A 14,245-nucleotide genomic window follows, 5' to 3' on the forward strand; every position below is an offset into this window, starting at 1 on the left:
ATGCTTACCCAAGTGGTCTCCTTTAGGTGTTTAGGTTCTAGCCTAGCCTTTTTGTCCATAAATGGTGGCAATGAAATATCATCATATAGAAGACTTCAGATTGCAAACCAAGGTATTCATATCATACTTGTTGCAGAACTATCATGTGCACGTCAAGACAACTCTAGCTCATATTGTGGGGACAAGGCCAATTTGAGTTTCAGATATGTTTGAAAGTTAATGCACGAACTGTAGTTGGCTGGTTGAGTGACAATGCATACCAAGACAACTCTAGCTCATGCAAGTGACAAGGCCAATTCAAATCCCAGATATGTTAAAAAGTTACTGCACGATATTTAGTTTGGTGGTTGAGTGAGGATGTACTGAATTCGGCTTCAGCTTTTCTGTTGAAGTATTATCTTTGTCATTAATGGATCTGAAAATATAGAGAAATCTTACCCAATGTGAATATAAGAAGAAGATGACGAAGAAAACCCAATGTAGGAGTTCTCAAACCCCAAATGAATTCTCGTGTGGGGAGTTGCCTCAAAGGTATAGATTGATATTAACCTTGGTTAGGATTATTAATAAAAAATCTGTACATTGATATAAATTACAATGATTGCCATTGCTGTCAATATTACAACCATGCCACCATCCATATGTTGCTAGTATCTATAGATTTTCCAATCAAGGGTGGCAATAATCAGATGCATAATATTACAGCACCACTATCTTAACACTCCCCCCTCATGTTTGTAATGAAATAACAGAAAATACAAAAAAATGCCACTAAGGGCTTTACAAGATTACGATCACAAAAGTGCATAAGCACAAACCAATGTCATTAAGGGTTTACAAGATCACACCACAATGTGCACATGAACAAGTCTAGTATAGGACAAAACAACATCCATCAAGAGGCAGCAACACAAGCACTAAGTGCATATAAAACATTACAGAACTAAATAAAAAAACACAAAATGTAAAAAATATTAATCTTTATTAAGAATAAATGTTTAATAGAAGCATCAAGAGACGGGTTCAACCCCTATTTATACACAAAAGGAGAGCATGGAACTCTATTGGAGAGCTCCCAATAGAGTTGTTGAGAGCTTCCAAGAGTTACAAATGTGACCATTGGGGAGCCCATGCTCTTTACAAAAAGGACATTAAATAAAAAAATTAAAATGATAAAAAATAAATAAAAGAAAATTTGTTCCTAATGAACAGTACTGTTATATGAGTAAAATGACAAAAATACCTCTAAATAGTATTTGCCTACTATATATATATATACAACTTAACATTCCTCCTCGAACTTACAGTGAGATATACCGAAAGTTTGGAAATAAAACAAAGATTCAATGGAAAGGATCCAACTTTCAAGGGTCTTCAATGAAAATCTTCATCTTTAGGACATATTAGAGAGTTTTACAAATACCAGCCTTCAAATGTCTTTTATTGGTGATCATTCTCCATCGCCTTCATTGGCTATCTCTATCTTTATGATGCAGCGAAGATATTCTTTTATCAGTCTATTGCATTTTTAAGAACCTGTAGAACCTATGTCACAGGGATTCGGCTAGGAGGGTGCCGCACCCGCGTCGACGCGACTCGACGCGGGTGCGGGTGCGGGTGCCGCACCGGGTGCGGTCAACTCGATCCTGGGTGCGTTGACCGCACCCAGGATCATTAATGTCCATTTTTAAAAAAAAAAATTTGCCCAAATGGGCTTCGAATTTTTTTTTAAAAAACTTTATGCTAGTCTGTCAGCTGCCTAGCATAAAGTAAGTTTTTCAGTTTTCACGCACAGCTGCTGACAGCAGCTGTCAGCACAGCTGCAGCAGCTGTCTGTCAGCTGCTGACAGCAGCTGCCTGACAGCTGCAAAGTTTAAAAAAAAAACCCCGCCTATTCCCCAACCCCCTTTTTAAAAAAAAACCCCGCCTATTCCCCAACCCCCTTTATATATATATATATATATATATATATATATATATATATATATATATATATATATATATATTACTTATTACATTTTTGCCCCTGCCGCACCCCCGCACCCGGGTTTTTTGGAAGTGCCGAATCCCCGCACCCGCACCCGCACCCGCACCCATGTGACATAGTGTAGAACAAACAAAACACATGTCTCAACTACAAAAAGAAGGTATTCTAACCAAATATTTATGAAGTTTCAAAACAAAAATATATATATATATATTTTTTTTTTTGAACAAGTATAACATTCAATAAATTTTTTTAAGCAAAGTGGTGATAATTTTTAGAAATATTAGATAACCATTAAGAAAGACAGGAAGAGCATACATCAGAAGAGAAAGTTTTATGAAATCAAATTTAGACAATCATAAGCTCAAAATCAACATATTTTTCAAGAAAACATAAATATTGATGATAAGGAAACTTAATCACTAAAAAACATACCAATTATCAAGAAGAAATAAACAATGATGTATTAATAATATTCTAATTTTTAAAAAAATCTCTTCAATTAAAACAAATCATCAATTTATACTAAAAACAACATGCATATAAAGTATAACACTAAAAAATAACCTTCAAGAAAAGAGGAGTTGATTAAATTTATGCATGCCATAATGTGAAGATAATCAATATGAAATACACATATATATCCAACATGCAATTAAAGATGCAATTAAAGCATATGCAATGCACTTAAGACGACAATAAAAATAACTATTTTTTTCAATAAAATGCATGATTTTAATGTAAAGAATCAAATAGTCTTTAATTACGAACAAAAATGTTCACCAATATCAAGTAGACAATAGACAAGTGTTTTCGCAAGGAATACACTCTCAACACCCACAAAGGGGAACACGCAAGAAGTATCACAATATAAAGAAAACCTAAGTATGCAAAAAATACTTGAATTTTTTATCCATAAACATCTTCCGTACAAGGAAAAATAAGTATTAAAAGATTAAAAATTTCAAGGAGAGATTTAAAAAGAAAACCACATAATAAAAAGAATGATATTTGCAAATTGACACTAACTTGCGAAAAATATGAAAAGATTTAAATTCTCACAAATATCAAGAAGTGATATTTTGCAAATGTCAACAATATTTTGACCACCACGAGTAATCGCCTCCTAGGCCTCCAAACCTAAAACATCAAGTGTATCAGCGACTAGAATAATAATCATCATGTCACTAAAGGGCTAAAGACACACACGAATGTGTGTATAAACATCTCTTGTTTACATATGACACTTAAAAAAAGTGTATTAGCAACTAGAAGAACATAATGCCAACGATGGGCTAAAATCACACACGGTGTGAGTAAACATTTCTTGTCTATATATAATGACACTTAGATAAGAGGTATAATAGGAGGAAATACAAAAGGTAAAAGAACTTATAATAAAAAACACTAATGTTATTAATAAAAATATCAATTTTAACCATCTTTCGAAATACCATAGTTTAAAAAATAGATAGTCATCATAGATAAACAGAGTTACAAGCATCCATAATAACACTGGTCATACAACAAATGAGTGATACAACACACTCGAATCCAAAAATCAAACAAGTGTCAGTTAGAGCCAAACCATAAGTTGATAATTTAAACGGGCATAAAACGAGGTGCACACAACTCACCCCAACAACATATTTGAATAAAAAATAACAAGGCCAATAGAAATGATGCATCATATAAAATTCTGTGATGGACACAATAAATGTCGTAAGAAGGCAATAAATACTCACTAAAATCATTTTCCAAACAAATGAGTTCAAATATAAGAACCGATTTGAAAAAACAAAGTATTAAATTAAATCTAATAACGATAGATGAAAAACTTAGACTAAATATAGTGCAATCATAAGTATCGCTAATATAAGCAAGCTATATAAAGAGAACTCAATCTAGATTACAAGTCTACTATAAGACAATCAATGTCATTAAAGAGGACCAAATCATATATAGAGATTCTCAATTAACCATATAAAAAACCAAGTGCATACACGAGTACAATTAATCATGGATTCTCACAAAGAGATCAAAAGAACTCATATATATCATATATGCAATAATCTAAATAACTTAAAGCCACATGTCTTATACAAAAGACATGCATAGGAACCAGTGTTATAAAAAATGCACCTTAAGGTGCAAAAAAAGAGAGGAAGAAGCAAAAAAAAAAGAAGAAGAAGAATTTCTTTATTTATTTATATTATGTAATAAGTTTCTTAGTTACTTTTATTAATCAGTTTCAATTTCTTAGTTACTTTTATATGTTATATTTATTACTTTCTTTATTTATTTACTTTTTGTTAGTTTCTTTACTTTTTATATGTTAATCTCATATATTTTAACTTTTATAGGTTAATCTCATATTTTTGAATACTTATTTGAGATTTTCTATTGCTGCTTTATAGGACATTATATTTTTTAATTATATAATTAGTTTTCTAGTTATGTAATCAGTTTCTTAGTTACTTTTATATGTTAATCTCATATTTTTTAGTACTTATTTGAGATTTTCTATTTCTTATTGGTTGTTACTTCATCAATAAAGCATTTCTTTATTTATTTATATTTTTACATATTTTTTATTAGTTTTTTAAAGTTTTCAAAAAAAAAAGTTGAGGCTTACGCTTTACGCTTTGCCTCAGCTTTTGGTGGAGCGTCTTGCTACGCCTCGACGCTTTTCACAACACTTATAGGAACAAATTTAAGCATATATGCAAGTGATAAATTGAAGACACTAGGGCACAATATAAAAATTTATATTTTATAAATAACAAGTATGCAATGAACCAAGAGTCTTTAATCAAGAACACACATGTCCACCAAAGATCTAAGTCGACAAACACAACCATCAATAATAGACAAGTACTAAAGTGAGCCATGAGAGAAACACATATAACTCCCATAAAAACGCAGAATTTTCTAATAATTCACAACTTAATATTTTATTAAAAACTAACATTGGTCATACAACAAATATAGTGCAACAAATCACATGCAATGCATGTAAAATAATGCCATGAGACTAATAACATAATCATAAGTACCACGAAAATGATCAACAATATAAACACCTAATATCATAACTATTGTCTCACAAAAGACCCATAAAAGGCATTTATTAAAGTGAATAACTTCCCATAAGAAATTATGCTCTATACCTTATGCGCGAACAAACAATCTTATTCATCATGTAAGGCAATCGTAAATGCATAAGGATCAAATATCAATAAAAATTATTTTATAAGCTAGATCATAATTTTTAACACTTCATATGCCACTTTTAATATACCAAGAGTAAAGAGAAATATTAAACACAAGTTCAAGCAAAATTTCATAAAATTATACTTGTGAAATACTCACATCATTATTTTGAAATATCTCAAATTATTTTAAAATATATAAAAATTTATCAAAAAAGAACAAAACCAATTTCAATAATATGAACATGATTTGACATTTATAATCATGACTTGTTCAAATAAAACATTTAAATGCCAACAATACATGCTCAAGCATACACGATTGTATACATATATATCAAATAAAGCAAGTTTTGAAAAATTAAGATTCAAACATGATTTCAAAACATACATATATCTAATTTCTCAAAAATAAACAAATAAGTCTTATAAGATATAACAACAACAACAACAACTACGCCTTCATCCCAAAACAATTGGGGTCGGCGATATGAACCAAAAAAGAAAATCATTCTGGGTCTTTCACATGAATCCTTCTCCTCCAATCATTTCTATCCAATGCCATGTCCTCGGTGAAGTTCAAAGCATTCATATCCTTTCCTATCACCTCCATCCATGTCTTCCTAGGCCTACCCCGACCTCTTTTAACTAATATATTTTCCCATTTCTCCATCCTTCTAACTGGAGCATCATTAGGCCTTCGCCGAATATGTCCAAACCACCGTAAACGATTCTCTCTCATCTTATAAGACATTTAATAAAAAACAAGCTCAATGATGATTAAAAAAACATTTAAAGAGATTTTTTTGTTTTAATAATAATTATATATATATATATATTAACAATAAAGAAAATAAGTGTTTTCTCATGTATAATGCATGGAATAGATAACACAAAAAATACTTAAAGATATAAGATACACACCGAGTCTATATTTCCCTTAAATCCAAAATACACAACGATCATGAATCATTCACGAAGCACGAACTCGAACCAAATGCCAAGAATAATTTCTTAGCTCTGATACCATGTAATGAAATAGTGGAAAATACAAAAACAATACCACTAAGTGTTTTACAAGGTTACGATCACAAAAGTGCATAAGCACAAACCAATGCCATTAAGGGCTTACAAGATCGCAACACAATCTGCACAAGCACAAGTCCACTATAGGACAAAACAATAGGCATCAAGGGGTAGCAACACAAGCACTAAGTGCATATAAAACATTAAGGAACTAAATAGAAAAATACAAAATGTAAAAAATATTCATCTTTATTGAGCATAAATGTTTAAGAGAATCATTGGTTATAAGAGAGGGGTTCAACCCCTCTTTATACACAAAGAGAGAGCATGGGGCTCTATTGGGGAGCTCCCAATAGAGTCTTTGGGAGCTCCCAACGGTCACAAATGTGACGGTTGGGGAGCCCCCAATGACTCTATGGTCTTTTGACCATAGCGCTCATGCTCTTTACAAAAAAGACATTAAATAAAAAGATAAAAAAGAAAAAATAAATAAGAGAAAAACTATTCCTAATGAACAGTATTGTTACATGAGTAAAATGACAAAAGTACCCATAGAGGGTATTTACCTATTACATAATTATATACATGTATATATGTATAATATGAAACAAATATGTATGTATGACAACACACACACACACACACACACATATATATATATATATATAACTTAACAATGTTGTACATCTTTGGTGTGTATGCTTGCTTTTGTTCTGAGATAACAAATTCTATTTTTATTTCTTCTCCTATCTTTTTTTGAAGAAAGTGAAATGAGTATGCTCAGATCTATCATGAAATATTGGATTTTTTGTTAGTTCTAGGGCACTTCTGTTGTTGCAATGAATGATAGATTGATCACTGTATAGTGTAAAGGCATTTAATAGGCTCTTGATCCACACCATTTTCGAAGCAATTCCAGCCAATGCTCTACATTCAGCTTTTGTAGTCGATGTCCAACGCTCTTCTGCTTTTCACTCTTCCATGATATTGAATTTTGATCAGAAAAATATACAATATCCAGAGAGAAAGATGTGAAAGGTTGGGAGACTGAATAAAAACAAATGGAGAAGGATAAGGGGCACCAGGATGCAAACATTTAATAATTATCAAAATAAGAGTTTATTTTCTGATTGGTGGAAACAAGTGGATTCAGAAAATTGCTCCAAGAAAGAGATGACTTACAGACTTTTCTTGTTTATGTTAATCCAATTGTCTTTGAACTTTGAAGTTCCACCATGCCCACTTTGGTAAAGACTTGTGGGATTCTAGAGCGTCTTTAGATGGGTGACTCTTGGAATTATTTCTTTAGAAAGTGGAACTAATCCAAAAGATACAGAGGAAAACATTTTGCTAGGGCCAAAAGATAACCAGAAGAGATAGAAATGAATAGGCTAGACCAGAAAAATGTCTAATGCTGAGTGGATAGTTACACTACATATGTAAAGGGATTAGTTAGAAACTTGTAATTTATAGAACGAGTAATTTTGTTTCCTATTGTACATTGAATGCTTTACTAGGGAAAACAAAAGCTACTAATTGGCAATATTTTAAATCTGGACATCTAGCCTGAGTGGAACAGATGGGGTTGGAACGAAATAGAGTTCTCAAAATGGATACATGCCAACCAGTTTCCATAAATCTATGTATAAAGTGAAGAAATAAGATGAAAGAGGGAATATAAGAGGAATAGTAAAACAAAGGAAAATTAATGGGAAAGAAAAAATGATCTTCACTTTAAAGGATGAAGATGTTCAGACAAATTGGTCAAAGTAGCTTGACTCTGAAATCACAGTCTAGTAGCAAGCAACAAAAAGAGAGCAACACATCGAGTGAAATAAAGACCAGGGCTAACTTTGTGACTAACTGAGAGGAAAATCTATTTGGTTTTCCATTATGAAATAGCTTTTCATAATGAATAATGCTTATATTAAGTTACTTAACAAGAAGTAACCAAGAGGAACCAAATAAAAAATGATGACAAGAATACAACAACAACAACGCCTTCATCCCAAAACAATTGGGGTGGGCAATATGAACCAACAAAGAAAATCATTCTGGGTCTTCCACATGAATCCTTCTCTTCCAATCATTTCTATCCAATGCCTCGGTGAGGTTCAAAGCATTCATATCCGATTAATAAACCAAGAGAAAAAAAAGGCATAACAAAACAGAAAGATCAGTTTATGAGACCCAAGCCCTTATGTCTAGGAGACTCACATAAGATTAGCACAAAACTTATCACCATCATTTAAAGAGTTTCTACTAATGAATTCCATCAGCTCTTTGTATGCTTCAGGATTATAACTCTTGTTGTTAGGTAAGAACAAAGAGCAAATAAGATCCGATTACTCACTATCATAGAAGTAAAATAAGTGTAACCAAATCTTCCATTCAGAAGTAAGACTAAAAAAGAACATTCAGAGAAAATGATGTGAGATTTAAATAATAACAAACAATACTCATCTTCCGAGTAAAATGTCTTTGTAACATAATATAACACTAATATAGGAGGGCTTGTGCAAGTCATCCTTCTAAATAAACAATTATCATCCAAAGGGAAGTAGGACCACAAATTATACAACTTTAAACTTTTACCACCCATTTGGGCACATTTGAGAACTTATTTGCATCTATGGTAAGTCAAAATATTTTGGCCATCAAGCAAGAATCCTGGGATAATCTCAATCATGGAAGAAAGAATCTTAGGTGCCTTCTTCCAAAACCAAACAAACCAAAAGAGAAAAAATAGTATGTCAAACATACGTTCTGGTTTCCACAGGCATATAGCTTCTAACAAACAAATAAATACAGTTAGAGATAGTGGCCATGTAGCATAAAGCTGACGACATTGTCATATGAGACTAAGGCTGGGAAACAACCTGAGCTGCTCGTTACTTGGATCATAAAGTGTTTGTTCGAACTCGACAAACCTAACATGAAAAATGGGTGTACGGCTTGGCTCAACTCATATAAGCTGATTAAGTAGTAGTAAATTTATTTTTGATATCTTGTACATTATGTAGCATAGTGCAGAGCAAATGATTGAAGTATCTGATTTGCAAGCAATAGGGTTTGAGATAAAATCTTATTGCTTCCAACGCTGAAAAAACATACTTTTTTGTAATCATATTAATTCCAACTCTGAAACAATGCATTTTTTTGTAAACAAGCCAGTTCGCAGTCTGCTTGTTTAGCTCAGGCTCATCATGAGCACTTGGCTTTGTTTGTCACAAGAATGAGCCAAGCTTTAACATTTCAAACAGCTCATTTGGCTCGTTTACCAGCCCCATCTAAGAACCGTGGCTAAGAACATGACGACGTTTGGTATCCCCCTATGACCGCCATCCAAAGATCCCACCATTTCATAAGGCAACCAAAAGGCAACCAAAGAAATAAAAGATAATTACATTGTTTGGTCTCTTATACCTTTCTTAAATTATTAAGGAACAATATGCAAATCAACATGCATCATCTCATTGGGTCTTTACCTCGTCCGTTATGACAATGTAACATATGTGCCACGTGATATTAAGTTATAAGCATCATAAACTAACATGTCAATGCATTTCATGATTTTATAATTAAAAGGGCACATCACATAGCCTCAAAAAATCCTCATTGCTCAATCACAGCCATTATATAATATGTGCCTCTTAAATATGGCACAGTTTCACATTAACATCTTATTCTCTTAAATAAAATATACAAATACATATCTGCATCAGATATCCCAGAAGTAAATACATATTTGCATCTCTAGCCAAACTCAGGTTTTGATAGTTTGGTAAGAAATTCAGATTTTAAATAATATATTTCAGATTTACACCTATAACTTAGAAATCCAGATTAAAGAAAAAAATTCCAGATTTAAGCCCACTCTTGAATTCTTGATTTAAAACTTGTTCAAACAAATTCTAAAATCAAAAATTTAGTTTTAAGATCAACCAAAAAGTTAGTTTCATAATGGTTAAGAAAATTCAGATTTTGACCAGTTACTTGAGTCTCAAATCTTATTTAATCTAAAGCCAGATTTTTTAAATCAAACAAAAACTCATATTTTGTTTATTAAAATCCCAGATTCACATGTTTAAATAAAACTCAGATCGTTTCTATTAAATTCAGACTCAATTCACATTTAAACGAAAACTCAGGTTTATATAGTTAAGTCCTAACCCAGATTTAACTAATAAACTACAAATTCAGGTTTATTAAATTCCAAAAAAAAAAACAAATTTAGATTCATCAACAAAAATCAGGTTTTATTTCTTCAAAATTCCAGATTTAACAATTAAATAGAGATTCATCAACAAAACTCAGGTTTTATTTCTTCAAAATTCCAGATTTAACAATTAAATAGAATCAGTTGTTACTTCAAGTCTCATACCAAATTCTCTTCTTCTTTTTTAAATCAAAGCAAAGTCTCACTATTATTTAAACAATAAGCAAAAAGATCAACGTTGAAACGATAACTGAGTTTTTCATATTTAAAATGCATGGTGGTTAGACATTCAAATTTTTCTTTAAAACTTTTTTTTTCTATGGTCAGTCCAAACCCCGATACATGTGTATATTAAACAGGCTACATCTTCTCTCTGAGCCTACTTTCTCAGTAACAACAATTTCATGGAAAAATTTAAGGGTGCACATGCATATTAATATAGATTTAACGTGAATAAGTAATACAGATGGAGACAAACAACAACAACAACTACGCCTTCATCCCAAAACAATTGGGGTCGGCGATATGAACCAAAAAAGAAAATCATTCTGGGTCTTCCACATGAATCCTTCTTCTCCAATCATTTCTATCCAATGCCATGTCCTCGGTGAGGTTCAAAGCATTCATATCCTTTCCTAACACCTCCATCCATGTCTTACTATGCCTACCCCGACCCCTTTAAACTAATATATTTTCTCATTTCTCTATCCTTCTAACTGGATCATCATTAGGCCTTCGCCGAATATGTCCAAACCACCGTAAACGATTCTCTCTTATTTTCAATGGGTGCAACGCCTACCTTCTTACGTATCTCCTCGTTCCGAATCTTATCTTTTATTGTATTTCCACACATCCATCTCAGCATACGCATCTCAACTACACTCATTTTTTGAATATAATGTCTCTTGGCAGCCCAACATTCCGTACCATATAGTAAAGCGGGCCTAATAGTCGTCCTATAAAACTTTCCCTTCAACCGCAATGACATTCTACGATCGCACAACACTTCAATTGCACTCTTCCGTTTCATCTACCCAACCTTTATCCTATGATTTACATCTTCATCAATTTCTCCATACTTTTGAATGATAAATCTCAAATATTTGAAACAATCATCTACCGGTAATACAGATGGAGAATGCATAAAAATCTAGATTTAATAATAAATAGACAACCCTTATGCAATATCAATCAAATCCAGATTTTACAAAGATTTATAAACACCAATTTAATGTAAGTCACACTCAGCATGAATTGCTGAAATAAGGATAAGGTTACATGAATTTGAAAATCAGCATAGACATGGACCGTTATGCGTGAATCAAAGAACAATCCAGATTTAATCACAATCATGCTTGGATCCCGGTTTCAGTCTATACCAAATTTGCAACCAAAGAACATAAGTACAAAATGAAAATAACAAACATCCGATATAAACAGCATACAAATAGATCCACGATATGCAGCGTGAACATCAGTCCCTAAAACTGATAAAAACCATCTAGCATGAACCTCTAACCTCCTGCATATACTAAAGACATGAAACTGATCGTGAACCAAAAAGAAAAACAGATTTTGATGGTTTTTGAAACTCACGTGAATGCTAAAAGTCACACAGATTTCTTTTGATGGGCTTAAAACCCAAAGTGAAAACAAAGAAAAACAGATTTCTTTAAGGCTTTAAAATCCAACGTGAATACTGATTTTTATTTCTTTTCAACAAAAACAATTATTCATGCTAAAAAAAATGCAACCACATAGCAACTTCAGTGATTAACAGCCCACATGCATGATCGGGTCAGGCTATCACAAAAATTCAATACAGATTTAATTGGCCTAGCCTGCTGTTCAAATACCCTTCTAGTAAGATCGGTTTTGGTTTTATTTTCCTTTCCTTAAAACACATGTTTGATGTAACGCATGCCGATCTTCTCATCTAACGGATTAAGAGAGAGACTCGTATCTTTGTGGTTGATGGAAGGGAATCGGTCCTCTCTCTCTCTTAAAACACATTTCTGTTTTGAGAGAGGGTCACGCCTGATTATAAAGGGAAAAATATCTTTTCTTTACTCGGGGGGGGGGGGGGGGGGGGAGGTGTCCCTCTTTAGTAAGCCAAGGTATTTAAAGATAAGATTTATTTATCTTTGTTAATATTATTATTTTTAACATATTTAACACCTAACTTAATTAACTTAAAAAAATTAAGTCAATTAGAAACCTTGGACCATGGATCTTGTTCACAAGATCCACGATCTAATTAAGGTCCAAAGCTTGCGCCAAGCCCTATAATAAAATATATATATATATAATTTTATACCTGTATTGTATAAAGTATAAAATATAAAATATGATTAATTAAATAAAATAAATACTTATTAAAATTTAAAAATCTAAAAATTTTATAAGATATTACACATGGATCACGTCCATCAATATGCATGGGGAGTAGCTGCACTTGCACACATGTATGCAAGTTTGAGTAGCACAAAGAGTGGAAGAAAAAACCTTTTCGAGATATTGATGTTGTTGAGATATTGATGTTGTTGGAGGCATTTATTTTTTCATTGTACCTAAACTTTTAATTTATAGGTATTTCTATACTTACATATTGTATTTTGATATGTATTATGTATTAATCATTGTTATGCAGGTTTGAATATTGGAGCATATATCAATTGAAAGGCACCAGATGTGTGACGTTGCCTATTAATTTCTACGTGCCACAATGTGGAGTCGACCATGCAACGAACAGGGTCGTGATCAAAGATTGATGGGTCCTTGCATGTCACGTGTCAATTGCACTCCATCGTTTCACAAGCTGTCTAGGACAAACGTAAGTATTATTGTTGACATTTCGTATATTTTTTTAATAAATTCATATTTGTATTCTAACCATAAAAAAAATGTAGGTAAACGGGTGCCCTAATGAAAGCATGTTGGAGGAGGAGAATGCCGACGTGGTTGTAAGAGTAGAGGACATTTGGATGCACAATATAAATGAAGTTGAGTGTCAAATGGCTAGCTGAGTCATTCAGTAGTTTAAATTTGTTTAGCAACCAATCAGTCGTCATTACGCAGCTAGCAAATTTTTATCGCATGCCACAAAAGATCAGATGAAGTTTTACCCCACGGTATTCCTCTCTGAACTTCAAGACCGGGGCAAGGATAGCCAAGACCTCAGCTTGTCGTCTATGAAACGTGTCACCAATGATGATTTTATATCCATGTAGCAGGCTGCATGTTCTTGAATGACAAATAGGATTTTTCAGGGGGAAAGAAAGTTGGAGAGAAGTACAGAAAGACCGTAAGTAGATCAGAATAAGAGTTGGCTCTTGCACGTGAAGAAATACGCATGCTGAAGAATATGGTTTGTACTCAAGCTGGCCTTCTAAAGAATGTAAATAGGGTCCTCGAGGAGGTACGACCAGACAATCACAGTATCCTCAATCATAGAAATTCATTTGATTGTTTTTTATTTTTTTGTATATATTTGAAGATCAATATTGTAACTCATTGATTACTCGTTAATTTGTATATAATGTCATTTGAATATTTTTATGAATGAATTTTTATATAAAGTTGTTTGTCATTCATTTGTATATAATGTCATTAATTGAATGGTTAAATAATTTGAATATAAAACTGAAACCATTGTTGAATGTTTAAATGATTTGAATATAAAACTGAAACCATTGTTGAATGTTTAAATGATTTGAATATAAAACTGAAACCATCGTTGAATGTTTAAATGATTTGAATGTAAAACTGAAACTACTCTTGAATGTTTAAATTGAAAGCACA

This window comes from Nuphar pumila, chromosome 5 (genome assembly GCF_984573655.1).
Source record: "Nuphar pumila chromosome 5, dmNupPumi1.hap1.1, whole genome shotgun sequence".
NCBI lineage: Eukaryota > Viridiplantae > Streptophyta > Magnoliopsida > Nymphaeales > Nymphaeaceae > Nuphar > Nuphar pumila.